Genomic DNA, 13,038 nt, shown 5'->3' on the forward strand with positions numbered 1-13,038 from the left:
TGCCCTCGGTCCCGGCCCCCTCGGATCCGGTTCGGACGCGGGGCCGAGCCGAGCACTGCCGCCTCACCTGCCCGCGCCCACCGGGGCTGCGCAGACAGCGGGCTCCGCGCCAGCCTCTCCACATGGAGAACACGAGTGGCCCTGCCTTGGCACCGGCTGCTGCAAAGGGAAAGAGCCGAGGAAGGTGGGAGACTGAAAACAGCTCCGGGGCTCATTTGGAGTGCCTTTCAAACTCACTTCAGCCCTCATTAGCTCCTAGCAAGGGCTTTTTTCCCCCAAGCACCAAGCTCGTACTTCATCCTTTAGTTGTCAGGCCAAATATTGGTGTGTGGCTACAAATCTCCAACAGGTCTCCAGCAACAGAATACCTACTGGGATTTAAGGGCCTTCACCCCACCAGATTTTACGATATTTGTACCTAAAAAAGCTTCACCCACAGAGGAGTACTTGAGAACCTGCAGTTCATCTCCACATACATCTCAGATCACAATTCTTTATAAGACTTTATAAATACAAACATCATTATTACAGACTATTACTGCAAAAAACTGAAAATTTCATGGTTCACAACTCAAAATGAAAAAATAGAGATTACCAAAGTCTGGAGATAGTTAAAACCTCAGTTCTAGGTATTAACGTGGGGAACATGGTACTCACTCACTTAGCAGAGGTGTTCTATGAGGAGCTTAAAATCCTACCAGAGGAAATGCTACAAACAGGTCTTAGTGTGTGGTTTACTAGGATATTACGTTCAAACTAACTACAAAAGCCCATAGGCTCACAAGCCTTGTGTTTAGGGAGCTGACTCCTGTTTTTTCCTCAGCTCTGGGTATCTCAGATACAAAACTCAGAACTGGTATCATCCTGGGGCAGATCTTGTGTATCAGTCTCTGTAAATCCAAAGTAGATCACAATTCACAGGCATCTAATTAGCTTTCAGAAGTGCTCTCCTTACTCTCTATTGAAATATGGGAGTTCTCATTTCAGGGTCAAGTTGAACTAGTTGGAGCAAAATTAATTGCTCAGCTATAAACACCTTTACTCTTTGTAAAGCAAAAGATTTAACCAAAGGAAACACTGAAGCGCAATTTCACTTAGCGTGACCTTAGAATTGTGCATTCCAATTGTGATACAAGTCAGCTTGTATCACACAAGGCAGCTTTTCCTGCTAATTGGATCTGGTCTTTAACAGGTGGTGAAAAACTGTGCTGCTTCCCCACTTCTAAGGGGAAACTTTTTTTTGTTAAACCTGTCTTCCTGGACTTTCTCACTGAGCTTAAACTGGGAAATTTCACTGGCACCAGCTGCCATCTCCACCTCCCCCACAACATCAGTATCCCATCTAGAACATAATTTTTCTAACATTAATGGATCCTCTAACAGAAAACTTGCTTTCTATCCAAGGTAGAACCATTCAGCGTTAACGATCAAGAACAGATTTTATGTCAGAAATGTATTTTGCTCAAATCTATTTAATAAGCAAAACAGCACTACTACAAAGCAGGCAACTCAACCATAATTCAAAATGAAAGTAGGACGGCAATACAGTATTCACTTTCTGAATATCTGAAACACATAATATAGCCTGGAAGCACCAGAAGAATAATCTCACAGTTACTTTTCCAAAGTCACACAACTCCATGTATTTTTGAAAGACATATCTACTAATAAAAGTATTTCTGAAATGTGTCAGTATTACTGTGTATCAGTTCACTGCAGATACTGTGTCCCTTGTATTTGCTAATCACCTCAAAGAAATGACAAGAGGCACATACTATTTGCTCACCACTTTTATATCAAGGAGGAAAGGGACTACATAAATCTAAAGGATTACAGTCTATTAAGACTCTTAAGATTATATGTACTGCAGAAAATAGTGTTAGTTTCTAAGCACATAAATTTAATGCAGATACTTTGTTCCCAAGGGTGATAGTAAAACAAATGTATAATGTATGTGCAGAGATATGCTTAATAAAAGTATTTGTCCAAATGGGATTTAAATAGTGTATAATATATTAGAATTACAGCCTTGTAATACACAGGTGTCGTCCTGCCTTTCTATTGCCCTTACAGTATCTGAAAACCAAACGCAAAAAGGTGCTGAAAAACCTTTTCCCCATGCTACACTTAGGCCCTGCAGAGCCTTGGTTGCCCTGGGTCCCCCCAACATATTCCTGGTTTGGACATTTCCATCATCCACCCTTTAACATCCCCCTCTGCATCACTTCTAATGTTGCTACTTATCTTGCCATTCATCTTCAGCAATGGCAGACAAATGGTGACTTCTTTATTCGCAAGTGATTAAAAATACAACTAAGCCATACAGCATATGGAATGCAGGTCCAGTGAAAAAGAACGGAAGAACTTAGAATGATTCAAGGCAGACCAGGAATGTCAGATTTGATCTGTGGAAGCCTCGAGAGGATAAATGAGTTTATCCTATAAACTGTGCTATTCACTGCCTGGAAATGCATCTATGCAGGGAATCTGGAGGACATCTGCACTACTAATTCAGCCTTGGTTTAATTCAAAATGATCCTCAATGTATCAGGAAGTTCTGTCCATAGGTATATGGATCTGCCAATATATTTTACAAGTACTTTGATTGTTCAGGCAAAGAAAAACTCTTTAACTTAGAGAAAGCATCTCTTATGATAACTGTTTTTCTATCCTAAGTTGTGGTTTTTTAATTGAGATTTTAAAATAACATTTTTCACAGTATACTTCATGAATAAAATCAAGTAGTAGTTCCCAGATTTATGTATACAATACTTCAGAAAAAGATAATGATGATAACCATGGTAGAGACTCAAAGGAGCTGTAGTCTGTGCAAGAAAATGAGCCTAAAAAACTGAAGCTTGTATTTACAAAGCAGGACAGAGTGTTGAAATGCATGAAGTTTTCTCTCTTCAAACAAGATACAAAGAGCTGCAGTACTTGGGCCATGACCATTCCATAGCCTCTCCTAGACTGAAGACATCAGGCAATGCCACTGAGTGCCAGCCACTTGTCTGACCTCTGTCTGCCCACAATCAAGAGCCATGACTAAGCTGCTACCCTTGCACCACAGGAAGTGCAGATAAATCTTGAACCTTTTCCTGGCTGGATGCCCTCACCTGCCTTAATATGACATTAATTACAGCTTCTTCTTGTCACAGTGTCACTCTTCCAAAGAGAGATCCAGAATACGCTGAAAGTCTTTGAACATTGCATGTTAACAAGAGAGCCAGTGGAAGTCTTGGGTGTTCTGGGGTCAAATGGGTGATGAAGGACTCAGGAAGTGCTCAGGAAAAAAGTACAGAGGCTTCAAAAATCTTTGAAAGCCAGACAGAGGGCACAAAAGGTGCTGTAGAAATTCTGATGAACTGCTAATGAACTGGGGAGAATAAGGGTATATGGAATAAAAGAACCAATCAGAGGTTAAAATGACAAAATGAGTTCTGCACGTGGCACATGTACTCTGCACATATTTTATTACAGCTACATTGAATTTTTATTACAATTCCTATCCACCTCCAGAATTTCCTGGCTGGTGGGTTTTTTTATTTCTTGGATGCAAAAGTCTCTGTTGCCTTTTAGATGCCCTAGCACAGTACTCACAGTAGGCAATTTACCAAATGCCTTTTAAAATAAACAACGTAGCAGGAAAAATATTGGTTGGTAGGAACCAACCATTCATTTACTACTTTCATACTGAAGTATATTTTTGTGCAATGCTTGAGGTAATACAAACGTAACAGAACCTTACTCAGAGGCACACAGAGCACAGACCAGGAACTTCCAGCTTCTAGCAGCACTTAGGACATGCCAGCACTGCACTGAGAATTGGACTGAGTCAGCTTGATCCATCAGAGATTACAAGGTCATTACTGCCACTGATCCTCACACCTGACAACCTGCAGAGATCCAAGAGCCTACATGGTGTTCCCAAGTGTTCTTAGGTCCAGAAATATGAGGCACAGACACAAAGTGACTTGAGACTGCAGACATGCCAATGTGAGCTGTCTGCTCCTAAGCATAAACTGAACCTGAAAAGAGAACGCCTGTGTCCATAAGGAAATGAAGCCAGAAACTCTCAAAATTGGCATTTGAAAGCCTCTGAACATTGGAGTTAACTGACAATCTCTGTTATCTATCCAAAGAAGAAACAGAATATTGCAAAATATAAAAACAAAAGTAGCCAGAAAAGAAAATCTGGCACTTTAATCTGTAGGTATATTTATTTGAGATACAGGATGAAGAAAATGCAGTGATTGAAATTCAAGGTATTAAAATCTGCATCCTCTTACACTGGTATTCTTCTATAGTTTTTTCTTCTCCTTGAAGTTTACAAGACAGACCTTCTTATAATTACAGGTCATATTATAAGCAAAACTGATTCAGTATCATCATATACCTAAGCAGAAGCCTTAAGTACACTTACAGACTCCTCTACTTACAGACTGCTGCCTCCACAAAGATGAAATATTGTCTGATCAATAGAGGACATGAAGTACATTGACAGTCCTTCTCCAGCTTTCCATTCTTTTTTTAATAAGCTGGAAACTGGACATTTAAGGCCACATCAGCTTAAATAACACAAAGTCAAAGCACAGAAATAAATTTCTGGGGCAAAGAGGATCTTTCATTATTCACAAAGCGCCTAGAACAATGTCCTCTCAGTCCCTAGTGTAATGAAAAAGTTAGTTCAATATGAATCTGCAAACAAATACTGTGGAAACTTAAGGCACCAGGAATATTTCTCTATCTGCTCTGGGGTGCCCTGGCCCCCATGGGGAGCACTGACTTCGACCCTCATTCATGGAGAAAGATTCCTAGACTTCAAGACAGACTAGAATCCACAAAAGTGTGAAACAGATTATAGAGAGTAATGTAGGTGTATCACTTGGTGAGAAATTTAGGTTTTGGGATTTTTAGCATGTTGTGGATGGAAGCAAGATGGAGGGCACAGGGTGTTGTCCTGCGTTTCTTCTTCATGCTGCTTCTTCCTTCTTCTTCTTGGGTTTGGGTGGCATTTTCTAATTGGGCAGAAAAATCCGCATTGTGGCCTCTCTGGGATCAGTTATTGGGTTAAAAGAGAAAATAATCTAGGTGTCAGTTCTTAATTGGACAGTTTAGTCTTAAAAGACCTTCTAACAAGAGATAGCTGGCCATTTTGTGCCTTCTAATGAAAAGCTGCTGAACTCACAGTAATGAGACTGTTTTACTGATAAGAAATAATAAACACTTGAGTCCGAACATGAACTACCATCTCAAGTGCCTTCAATCCAGATCCAGAGAAACTGACAACTGGGATCCCCACAAAACAGAGCCTGATTCTAAACTATTTCCTTTATTGATTTTTGGCCTTTATTGATTTTTTAAAAAAGCTCTCAAAGTATGATAATGACATTTTACAGCCTTGCCTCTTCTCCCAACTGAAACAAGTCACTGTCAGCATTTCCCTAACTTTCTTTCATTGAGCTTCTGAGATTTTTAAATGTGAAGGCTGAGTTTTATGACATATAAGACTGTCTTGTTTTATCTACTTACGGAACAGAAATACTAATGTAGATTTAATGACTTTTTTTTTGGTGGACATCTAACAGACATAAACCTTTTATTTTTCATGTTTCCAAATGACATGTACTCTGAACTGAAATGCGTATCTGAGGTTCCACAGTAACTCAAGTCCCACATCACACAATAAGCTTTGGAAAGCTATTAAGTTTTAAAATTCCCCACATTGGATGAAACTATTTATATTTCTAAAAAAACCCTGAAAGTTGTGTATTAACCATGAAAACCAGAAGAAAACATTAGATTTAATACTCTGCAAAAAAGCTTTAATATGGAAAATTTATAAGACAGTTTTATTAGCATCTCAAATAGTTTTCAAATACTAATACAAAGAAAACTTGTTAAAAAACCAAATAAATCTGGAAGCAGAATTGAGTATCTATAATTTTGATTTATCTACAGCTTACAGTATTTTGAAGGAACTTTTAATAGCTTGTCTTCAGCTGTAAAAGTTTCATTTTCTAAACAGAGTGCTCCAATAATAAGTTACATTAAAATGCAGATGCATAAACATGTTTACAAATGGTTGTATTTTCTCATTCACATTCCCTTCTCACAGGTGTACCTTTTCCACTATGAAGTAAGTAAACTTAAATGTATCTTATGTACGTGCACACATATATAATGTCACTTGTAAAACAGTCCAGACTGACCAGGGGGAAAAACTAACAGAATGCTTTATCTGAGTATAAAATAAACAAGTGACATAAAAAGCAGTAATTCTACCACTTGTACAACACCAGCACTGAAATTACAACCACTAGCCTGATGGCAGTGAAAGCGACTACTGCAGTGTAATTTTTTTTCTACACAGGAGAAATGTATTTTACTAATACTGTTTTAATAACCATCGCATTAACATGTCTGTAATCAAAGACGTAATAAAGAACTGTATTTCTCCCATCATTTGGAGAAATTAATATAGCACAGTCTAGAAACCACAAGTACCACTATTCCCATTTCACTTACGGAAGCAAAGGAAATGTCACTTTTTTCAGATTCATATTCTTAGTTCAGGAAACAGCAAAGCCTTGCAATGTATGGGATTCTTTCAAAATATAGAAATTATTTTTAAGATAGGGACAACTATTTTGAAATTAATTTAGGGAAACTAAAAAGGTAAAATCCATATTTAACACAACTGCGTAAGTATTGCCATATAATGCTTATGCAATATTAACATCTGTGGGCAAAATAAACTCTTATGTTGCAGATATCAGAAAACTATTCATTTTGCTATTCATTCACTTAGCTAAGTAGAAGGTTCTTGCTATTAATTTAAGAGTAAACTGGGTAACAATGGCAATTCTGAAACACTTCTAAAACATTTCTTGTACCTATTGCACATTCAGCTTATTGCCTTCATCTTAGCCTAGCTCCCTTGGCTTAGTAAAACTAACGGGAGAGGAAATCCCTACCAGCTTTTTTGCTCTAAAGATTTTCAAAATTTGCTGCCTAAACCTTCAAACAATACATGAAAGAGTTCCCCCTCCTTTTGTGCTCAACCAACATCACACCTTCACCTTTCTTCACCAGGAAAGTGGAATAAGCACCAGAGCTAATATTTTTTTTTTTCACCCAGAAAACAAGATAGATCTAAGTGTTTGGAGTAAACAAGCATTGCTAGAGCCCAGAGAGGACCTTTTATTTGAAGTGAGCTTTATTGACACACTAACAAAGGCCTGACAGACAAGGCAGGAGAAAATGGTATTTGAGCACAACCTCAATGTTTGCCCACCAGGCTGCTTGCCTGCCACAGGCTTACCCACACACAGCGCCTGCAATGTGAAGTCAATCTTTTCTGGCTGTCTCTTAGCAAACAGATGTGAGCCTGGGAATTCTTCATACATTCAGATAAATCAAGAACCAGACTGTTCAGAGCCTCAGCCTCCGTGGCTTTAGAAGGAGATGTCAGATTTCTGCAGAAGCCTGTGATTTCACACTACTTTGACTAAAATACAGTTATTGACAATCATGTAAGTCACATAACTTCCAAAACTCTTCACCAAGCTTGATATGCTTCCGTTTCATCTGCTATCTATGGGAAAAACCATGAGACAAGTCTAAACTACAAAACACCTATGTAACATTTCCCTATGGATTTTTCTATGCTATCTCTATTCCTTTTGTATTATGCCCAAGGGTTGTGAGGTGTCTTCTCAAACAACTGATCTGGCGTTTTCTACTGTGCACAGGTTCCCTGGAGCCACGCAGTTCTGACTGTACAGTACAAAACTTGTGTTGTCAGTACAAAACTGCAATTGCAAACCTTCCTGATCAATGCTTGACTCAAAAAATCTTTTATAAAAGCACATGGTACAGAAACACTGCATTACAGTTGTAATACAAACCCAGATAAATTGCTTCTCTGCATGAGATCCATTTAACAGACCAGATTTTTATGCAGAAGATGTCCCAGTATTGACCAAAATATCTAAGGCGAGGTACTTGAGTGCTTTTCAAGCTTAAGGGTACCTCTTGAGATTTACATTCAATAAATACAGCTGAATATCTACTTAAAGATGAAATTCAAGAGAAGACTTTGTCTAGATTACTTTAGATATTCTGTGATGTATGTAGAAATTCAGACAATACTGATTTTACCATTTTATTGAATTCCTATACAGGCTTCACATGCTCAGTTTTTAGGAATTTCATTGTAATAGGATTTCCTTCTCTACTGGTTGTATGAACTCTAGTATCAGGTTAACTCTCTTCACACAAGAATTAAGCAATCTAAAGAGGATCAGCTGCTGAAATGTATTTGGGAGTACAGTATGTTTCCATACCCAGAATTTGAGGATCAGGACTCAAAAGCAGCAAGACTGATAGCAGTCTGCAAAGGAAGCCAGGCTATGAGAATTGAGAGAACACTACTCAGTGTTGGCCATTAGGGACTACAACTGTGCAGTTGTTGGTTTTTTTTTTAATATCCTGGCAAAGAGGAGTGCCTGGCTATATGCCAGCAGTACCAGAGCTGTACAAAGTTAACACCAACAAAGCACCTCCATATCAGACATGGAGACAAGCAAACAGCAGCTGTTGAAGATTCCTGGCAGCCCTAGGCAGCAGCAGCTGCACAGCCATTCCATGCCTCCAAGGGAAGTTTGGTCCCTCTGCAATTCCCTCCCTTCCATCTCCCTCAATTGCATCATGTACTTGTTCCAGGGCATGAGCACTGGCAATTCGAATGAACCTGAGAAATCTGTTTACTACCAAGCCATTGAACCTTTATAGCAAGTATTCAGATATTAAACCCTGAATATTCTTTTTATAATTTTAAATCTTACTTCACAGAACAGCCTTGTTCAGTCTACAGATTTAACAATCACCAGCAGATATCGTTTTAAAGAGCAATGCATGCAAAATATACTGACCTTCCCAGCAAGAGCTCACAGCCCAGCTATAAAAAAAAAATACCAGCCTCAGTAAGGTTGCTCCATTTGTCAGAAGATATTAATCTTTGCATATGCCCTTTCCAAAACAAGTTAAGTATAAATCTACCAGCAAAAAAATCTTTCTCGAAGAGTTTGCTTTAGAAACAAAGCCAAAAAAAAATCTAACCTTGAGGGAATCATCCCTTTGGGATTTGCATGACTTGTTCATACTCATATGACACATCCATGTTTTTCCTCAGAGTGGACAAAAAAACGAACACATGGATCTGGTCACAGTACTCAAAGGCACACAGAGTTATTGCTAGGCATTAGTAGAGACTGTAACACCAGCCAGCGTTCCTTCCACCTTTCCAGTACAGCTCAGTGTCAGCTGCCAGGCAGGACCAACACTTGGTGCACATTGAGTGACCCTGAGCTCCTTGGTTACTGGCACATTATAAACCAGGGGTGAGAGCAAACTGCTCACACATATCAAGGGGAAGGGGGCTGGGAAGAAGGGAGGGAAAGGAACCTGGAATGCTTACCCAGGGTCAGAGGACAAAGAATTTCAGAGCCAGGTGGCAATTTTAAGAGGGAAGTGCCTATCATGCAAACATGTGCTCAATCATGTTCATCCACCATACACTTCCTCTTCAGAGATTAGTTTTAATCCCAATAAATTTTCTAAATTCAATTCCCCACATACTTGCACATGCTTGGTTGCTGGCATAAGGATGGTTGCTACAGCAGGCAAGGATAACCCAATGGAGGCAATGCATTTCTTTCAGTGGCACTGATGATTTAGGCTCACTTAGGAAAACCCAGGCATATAATGTGCATATTAGAGTACAAACTGCAAAAGCAATAGCCTTTACAGGACTAAAGACAAACTTTTAAAAAATGCTTAAGGAAAAGCATGCAGTACATAGAATATAACTAAAAGGCAGAAATGCAAATCATAGGGATAAGCATGATGCACAATCTCTGCCTCTAATTTTTCTTACAAAAAGTTATTGCTGAACTAGTTTTGAATTCCCACAAAATAACAAAGCAGAAACAAAGGGCCATGTTCAAACACTGACAAACTGCAACTCCAGTTCCCTACATACAGGACTTTCTTTCATTAGGACAAGATGGAAAACAAGTCAGTGATTAGCATTTTAATTCAATACTAAAACATAGTGGGGTACAATTGGTAAAGGCACTGATGGTCATTTTCCCAGGTTCCTTGTTGAATGACTGCACTTTTTCTTTCAGAAAAAAGAAGTTAACAGTTCAACAACATCATCATCTGCTACGACTTTCCTCTCAAGTGCTGCAGTACTAAGCTCCTTGCATGGCCACTGTAAACACTAAGCAGGAGCATGATGCTCTTCAGATCATCAGTCAGAGTATGACTGAGAGCAGTCAGGCTTCTTGTGCACAGAACACACCCCAAAGACTCCATTGCCATCAGGAGCTAGTTTTCATGTAAACATGTGAGTGACAGCAGATAAAGCTGTACTCCACTAAAATGGCAGCAGTGAAACCTTCAGAAGGAGGTCATTCAAAGAAAACTCTGCTGCACATTACTGATTCTGCACAGTACTTCACAAAAGCCTCATGACTGCAAAAATAAAAGCACAGGTTCTGTTTTATTTCCTATGCTCACTCCTCCTTATATTTAAAGGTGGAAAGAAATATTTCCCTCAGGAAAGGGTGGCCCAGTTCATAATTTCTGGATTAAATCCATTACTATTAGCTGCAGAATGAAATTATTAGTGACAGGTTCACTGAATTACCTCTTTACAGAGGTCACTGGAGCTTCCTAGAAACCTAAAACTGCCCCTGTAGATTTAGCTAATAACAACTGAGTTTTTGAAAGCAACTAAATTAGAAGTAAACATAATAAAGAACCTGCTTTAATACCCTCATCTAGTCATGCACTCTAGTACAATACATTTTCGTTTCTTCACTTTGAAGTTAGAAACTGAGAAATAGAAGAGTTTTGACATGCATCACTATTACATCAACATTTTATATCCACAGATGCGGATGTAGAATTTCTGTTGATTTTAAATATGCTTATATCTCTTTGAACTATAACACAAATCAAGAATGATTTTTCTGGCAAGCACACAAACCATAGCTTGATTAGCGCATTTAAAATAAGATTATACAGAGGCTTAAAATAGGATTAAAAAAAGCTTTCGTCACATACAATTCTATTATGAAATGAATCAATTTTGCAATATTAAGAATCTGAAAAAACCAAAAAGAAACCACATGTACAAAAACGTTACTTTCATTCTATGTTTACTACCACCATTTTGAAGTTTTGCTCAGTTATTGATGAAGCACCTTAGACAGAAACTGTTCAATTCACCACTTTATAGGTTACACTTAGTTATGCTTAATCTTCTAAAACAGTTCATAAACTCTGTATACTGTTTCATGTAAAGTACATACAGAGTTCTCAAAGTCCAGCCTGCGTTTTCCCCTTCTAAGGAAGTGACCTCACCACCAGATTATAAAGTCCTGTTTCTCTTACTAGTGCTCTCTGTTGCTCTGGTCCCATAAATTTTGCATTCCTAGGAGTACAAAGGATGCCTTTCATCCCAATCCAGTAAACAGCTGAGGAGTGAAGAGTCCACTACTTGGTGAGAAACCTCAGCTTGAAATCCTTCAGCAGGATTTCAGCATTAAATCCAAGTCTTCCCTATCTCAGGGTTATCACACAGCTGCCCAGCAATTATACCCCAGCTTTGCAGGGCATGTGCAGACATTGGTGTGATGTTGGGACACTGGGGTGCTGGCAGGAGCAGCACAGGGCACAGGTGTGCTCCCCAGCACACCCAGTTTGCCTGGCTGCTAAGACCACAGAGGGACTGGATGTCAAATTTGCTTACACCAACCTCTCCACTCCTCCCACAAGCAATGAGAGTCTTCATCCCCACTGTCCCTCCAAACTTCCGATTTACTTTGTCAGAGGTTACTTCAAGAACTCCCAGAAGTAATGTCATTCCAGCCTAGCCAAATCCATTCTGAAATGTCTGTTTTTACACAGTGTAAAACAAACACTTTGAATTCTACTGGCTCATAAGGAATTGATAGGTAAAATGGGGTTATAACTGAATTACTGGGGAAGAAATGGTAAACCCCATGACATGGTCCTTGTAAGTCTTACACCAAATGAGGGTCACCTGTCACAACTGAGCCCTGTTCATTAGTATTAAACGGAAATCTAACAGATTTCTTATGGTCTCACAAGCCTTAAATAGATTTAAAATGTGCTCTGTTGTGATTTATTTTACCAGTAGAACACTGTTATGCAAAGATCATAGAATCCCACTGACCCTGGTCACGAGTTCCGTGGAACTATTACCAAAATTCCGCAGTTGCCAGAGACCTTGAATTTGAAGCAGACTGATACTAATTTGCAATTAAGAGACTAACTTACCACAGAGTGCAGGTTTCTTGGTCTAAATTCAGTTTACTATGAACTCAGTTCTCTTTGCAATTCCTTTTTTCTGCTTACTATTGTAAGGGGTTTTGTTTTAATAACTAATATATCTCATGGAACAACTAGACATAGCCATAAAAGATAAAGATGCAAAAGGTTGGAAAAAGAGTTTGATTAATCAACTCTAAGATTCAATATCACCTTTTGTATAGGACATACCTGATTCTGAACAAGGAAGGCAAATATGCTCTGTGCTGCACTAGTCTCTGTATCTTTGTGGTAGACAGCAAGAGTGTACTATTTCACTTCCTCTTGGCACTGCGTGACTAAATTGAAAAAAAATACATTCTCCAGTGTCTAGGCTGGGCAAATGACCTGACAGGAATAAAAATTTCTTTGAATTGTTCTAATTCAGAATTTGCAAAATACTCTCAGTATTCAGAATTTGCAAAATACTATGATTAAGAATAAGCCAAGAAAGGACAGGCATTTAAATATTGAAGTGTTTCTTATCCTGCTAAAGAAACTTAGAGATAACAGTATTAATTAAAGTAGGTAACCAAAATGTTGAGAAAGTCTGCAAGGAAACTGAGGCACTGAAGTCTTGGAGTGGTCTAAACTATCTCCAAATATTATTTTATATTGTATTTCAGGAGTCTA

General features: G+C 38.8%; 1 protein-coding gene across 2 annotated transcripts in view; it reads right to left on the reverse strand.

Annotated features, from left to right (window-relative positions):
• Positions 1–13,038, reverse strand: part of DISP1 (dispatched RND transporter family member 1) — an 85,447-nt gene that overhangs the window by 39,005 nt on the left and 33,404 nt on the right. The window contains exon 2 of one of the 2 annotated variants that reach the window (XM_054279023.1): positions 8,937–8,962. The exons of the other annotated variant lie outside the window; for it this stretch is intronic. The gene's annotated coding sequence lies outside the window, so the exon portion shown is untranslated. The remainder of the gene's footprint in view (positions 1–8,936; positions 8,963–13,038) is intronic. 2 annotated transcript variants of the gene reach the window in all.

This window comes from Melozone crissalis, unplaced genomic scaffold (genome assembly GCF_028551555.1).
Source record: "Melozone crissalis strain CALT ecotype California unplaced genomic scaffold, PUWL_Pcris_2 ptg000027l_1, whole genome shotgun sequence".
NCBI classification, from domain to species: domain Eukaryota; kingdom Metazoa; phylum Chordata; class Aves; order Passeriformes; family Passerellidae; genus Melozone; species Melozone crissalis.